Below are 5,400 nucleotides of genomic sequence, written 5' to 3'. Positions count from 1 at the left end.
TTGTGCCTATTAAATAAGCATATGATGTTTTTCAATCCCATTTCACTTCAATAAGAGTAGAGGTATCAATTAAATTTCAACAAAATATTCATCATTATCATTGTTTTATACATATAATTTATTTCATAATATGTATAAACATCTCATTATTGTCAGTATAAGACTATGATACAAGTCACTATATACTGTTTACACAACATCAAAGAAAAAGGAGAAAAATTCCATAGCAACAAAATACAAAACATTGCCTAGCAGTTTTTGCAAAATGATAACGAACTCGTCAACTCGTTTTAAGTCTTCAAAACCTACGTTCTGACTTGTAAAACCTGTAAAAGATACAAATATGTGCTATTAATAAATAATGTCACGTCAAGTTTTTTTTCCAAGTGAAGCAAAAAGTTACACATTCTTCGAAAGATCTAAATATATACTATAAATAAATATTGTCGCTGAAATTATACATTCTTAAAAGTGAAGCAAAAAGTTGTTCTTCAAACATGATTAGACACCTTTAGGGCTTAATGAGGAAGAATGGACCCTTAAAAGATTTTTCGGATTGAAAGTGGAGCTTAAAGTGAAGAAAATACACTGTGGGGAAATGCATCCGTGTCACCCACTTAGCTTCAGGGATTTAATTTTGGAAGTGGAATTAATTTTTCTCAACAGGAGACTACGCGTCAGGTCCGCGTCACGGACCTAGTTGAGGATAGAAGGAATTTCGGTGAATGAGAGAGATGCAAAATTACACAAGGCAAAAATATGTCTGCATCGTGGACTTCAGTGCAGTGATGGAAACTTCACGTTTTTCAAGGCTATAAATAGCATACTTATATTTCTTATTAAACATTCAGTTAGGTTTTGATGAAGGGAGAACTTTTCTAGGGTTATATTTCTTCTTTTTTTTCATTTGGAAGTAAGTTTTTATGCCATTAATTGTTACTTAAATTATGTTCAAAATTATGAGTGGCTAAAATCCCTTGTTCTAGGGTTGCAGCCACAAGATGAAGGTTTTAATATAATTTGCTTTGATTAAAAATGGTGTCTTTCATATAATTACTCTTATATTCTCATTTATACTATTTTAATGCCTGATCAACATTAGAATAAATTCGTTGCTACCCGAAACTCGAGAGACGGAAAGAAGATAGAATACTAGAATATAGGGAGAATGTTTGTTCTAGAATCGCCTAGGATAATTCGTGTATAGGATGCCCGTGACACATACCTATACACCATGCTTGGTTACTGGAGAGGATGATATGATTAATGCATCTATGTTGGTTCATGCCTATCACTACTCAACGATGTAATTAGGCTGTCAACATAAGTAGGCAATTAGAGGTTGAGAGACCATGATAGTAAAATGAAACCTATAAATCAGTAATTGAGAGACTCATTAGATGCCAAAGTAAACTATGTTAGACGTGAAATCTACAAATGCTACGACCTTGGAATTCTTTATTAATTTGATTAAAACCTTACTAAAATTTCTGAGACAGTTCTTAATAGTGTTTTTATTAATTTAGTCATAGATATAATTGAACCCAACTCTTTGCAACACACACGAATAATCTAGATCATTAAAAATCTTACACAAGCCTAAGTAAAGTCTTTTGGGTTCGACAATCCAGTTCTGAAAAGAGCCACTATATTACTTGTGAGACCACATACACTTATGTGTGCGTTTGGACGCAACATTCCTCAACTCACTGTGCGAGAGGTAATGATTCATGGGACAACCAAACACATATATATTGACAATGACTACGGATAAATTCTAAATGGACTGTAAAAAGCTACAAGTTATCAAACAAACAATATTTGATACCTAAATAGTCCAGTTTCAACCTAGAGAAAATCCTTAGTCAAGTGATGGAACCAAAATCAATGCTTAAACCAAGTCTAAGCCCAAATGGTAGTACGTGTTAGTAATTTTTTTTAAAAGGTGGTAAATTAGTTGTCTAACAATTTAACCATATATGACAAGTTTACACCTGAATCACTCTTCGAAGAGGATATCAAGAGCTAGTTGGTTGCTAACCAGACTATTAGCTACTTATTCATCTAAAACAACTTAATCCTAAATTAAGAAAGTTTCGAAGGATGTTCTCTGAGAATTCTAGCAGAATACGCCACTCGTATATAAGGTTCAAAACACATGAAATGTTCTAAAAGCGCTCTGTACCCTCAGTGTCAAAGCTCACATGTTATATGATAGATAAGATTCTTAATTTTGGCTCCTACAATATTATCCTTAAGTGTCGCTCTGAATGATCATTCTATCTATGATAATTCTTTAAGATATAATATTCAAATAGAAGTTTTTGCAATAACTATACACTTGTAAAGAAATGAATTCAAGTCATTTTGTGTAAAACATACGGATCTCTAGCATATGAAATACTAAAAAGGGGACCTAACATAATGATTTCTAAGGTTCATGGGCAGTGGGTCATTTTTACTAATTGGCCTTAGCACAATTATTTTCACATAATATCACAAGTAATAACTAAAGGAAGATTTCATAGAACATGGTCTTTAAAGGGGAAGGACAAATCAAAATAAATAAATTACATGACAACGTTTTGACATACATGTCAAGATCAACTTTTCCATTACAATATCAAATAATTTTTTAAAGCCAATCGAAATTCAATACCAACTTCAGTTAATATAAATGAGCCTACAAATGACAGGGGACAAAATTTAAACAAGGAGCAAATACTTCTTAATTCACAATAGCTATCACACATGACTTCTTAGCATCAACTATTAATAGACTGGAAAACTACAACATTCATTGAAATGATAACACTAGACTCTATCGTTCTAATTAATATCTAAAATGTGAAATGAGGGGCCATCAGTTATGAATAACCTGAGTTTAAGAACAAGTATTTTGTTGAGGAGAATAAACAACCTCAACCTGCATTCATTTTCTAATATATAGGAAAATAGGATGTCAAAAGTGAATTAGAAACTCACTGAAAAAGTTTGATGGTCACCAAGTTCAAGCTAGTCAACGATTCCTGTCGGAGTTGAGTTTTTCTGTCATTTTCTCCTCAAATCCTCTCTGATTGAGCCATTCTCCCCAATAGTTATCCTTCTCTAGACTCCTATTATCTTCACAATAGTAGTTTGAACATGAATCAAATTAGGGAGAGTTGTAAAGGGATAGAGAGTATAAGCATCTTATTGTGACTCTCTCGTAGTTCATTATCACATACATATATAATATTTTTTTATTATGGCAAGAGTTTTAGGTGAATATAACCATGTCAATGAGCTAGTTTTCAACAATTAATCAAGTTATAGTGTATTTCAATCAATGCATTATATAAGACAACTTGAACCAACACTGACTACAAATAGTAGTGAAATTTTCTATTAAATCATCAGTTACTATCTATAATGTGCACCAACACCTATATTATGACAATGTCAACCATTGAAAATATTTTTCACTAAACTAGATTAATGTGAACATATCTCTCTGCAGTTAAACTCTAAAACATATATTTTAACAGAGCATTCAGCATATTATTGCTTGCTCAAAATTGAAGAGATTAACTACGCCTATGTGTGATATACAAAAAATTTGACTCCCACTATTCAAGCTACAACAAATATTGAACAAAAAAAAGAGGAAGTGAGTATCTATGTGAATATGTGTAGAAAGGAAACTATCATATAAAAAGGGAGTAACACTGATAACTGAATGGTTCTCTTAGTTATAATTAAGCTCATGAACTTTCATCATATATTTGAAAAATTAGAACTCACAAAAATATATTATAAAACCAAGACATCATAATTGAATTTTGTTTTGCACACAACTAAAAGTGAAGAAGACTAGCTCCCTAAGCTACTGCATCCAAATGAACTTCTTGCAAAAGGAGAATCAATCAGTTCATGGGCTCTTTCTGTCACAACATTTGCGATTTCCTTAAAGAAATTAAAGGATATCATCTACATAATAAAATTTGCTTATCAAAAAGAAGTAAAACAGATTCAAAGACCGAACAAAAATAGACGAAACCAAATACAAAGGACGAAAACGACTCTTAGATTGAAGATGGAACACCTAGAAGCTTAGCGTCCTCATTTTGCAGTCATAAGACCAAATAGCTTCCAGATCATCACAACTACATAGAAGCTAATACAAGAAAATGTTAAGTTAAGATATATAAAAACTATATGCACCTTAATTTCTTACCTACTTTCAGATTTATAACAAAAAAAAAAAAGAGAACGGGTTATAACAAGTACAAACATCAAGTAATTATCAATTAAGGAATGTCTCAGAAAACAACAAATATGCTCTTAGAACACACAATAAATTGGAAGTAACTTGTATACCTTACTTTCAAACAATTATTTTACTAGACATACCTTACAACTATGAACATATCCAGATTTTAAACATGCGCAGCCAAATAATTAAGGCAAGACATAAAGGAAAAGAATCGACCTCAATAGCAAAGGAAAAGAATCGACCTCAACAGTGAAAATTGTGAAAAAGGAAGGCACAATCTAAACCATATGAAATTCCCTAAAAATATTTCAACATCTCGTTTTGGCAAATATCAAGTCTAGATTTTTCATAGGAAGATATAGAAGTAAACAAATATAAGAACTCTACTGCACACAATTTTTGCAATCAACAAACTCAACCCAAATCAGAGTACAAGGTACATAAAATTAGCAAAGGGAAAAGCAAGGTAAGCACACATACAATGCAACAACATTATGATGGAGCAAAGAAAATCAACAATGGAACCTAAATCTGCATCAGTACATAATCAATGAATCGCAGTAAAGAGATAAAAATAGAGAATACTTAGACTAAATTTCGTTTGAAGTTGGGAGATGAAATCAATGCTGGCACCAGATTCTTCATCGCATACAGAAGCTTCGCCACGGAGAAAATTTTGCCATCTTGATGTCAAAGTGTTCCGAATCGCCGTAAAAAGGAGAGAAGAGAACCATCGGCTACAACGATTTGAGGAAACGCCGTGCAGGGGAGGGATAATGGAAATTGTAGAAGATAGGGTTTATTCGGGATTCTAGAGAGATGGAGGAGTTCTAATTTAATTTGTGGAGAATTAAGAGTGAGAGAGGTTATATTGAAATACCTTTTTAGTAAACTTTTTATTTTCCTTGGCGCCTGCCTCATTCTCACCGCATTATTATTTTAGGGGCCAGATATAAAAAATCCTTCACTAATTTAGAATAAAAAACAAGTATAGCGACCAAAAAAAAAGTGTCCTTATATATGCACATATAGGGACTAGAATTTTTAATAGTCCTTAAATATTGGTCCTAATGATCCTTTTTCTTATAGTGTTCTACAACACCTGAATCGTCCGCGCCATTAGTATGTGGGTGAAAAGTTGTACT

General features: G+C 32.4%; 1 long non-coding RNA gene across 1 annotated transcript; it reads right to left on the bottom strand.

The window, feature by feature from the left end:
• On the bottom strand, positions 1 to 5,167 carry LOC129901090 (uncharacterized). Its single transcript, XR_008769753.1, has 3 exons — positions 4,841 to 5,167; positions 2,986 to 3,123; positions 1 to 326 (listed from the first exon to the last, which is right to left on the bottom strand). It is a non-coding gene; the product is annotated as an uncharacterized LOC129901090 (long non-coding RNA).
• Between the last annotated feature and the right edge of the window lie 233 nt (positions 5,168 to 5,400).

This window comes from Solanum dulcamara, chromosome 8, assembly GCF_947179165.1.
Source record: "Solanum dulcamara chromosome 8, daSolDulc1.2, whole genome shotgun sequence".
NCBI lineage: Eukaryota > Viridiplantae > Streptophyta > Magnoliopsida > Solanales > Solanaceae > Solanum > Solanum dulcamara.
Note: the sequence above shows the minus strand (reverse complement) of the source record. Positions and strands in the feature narration are given on the sequence as shown.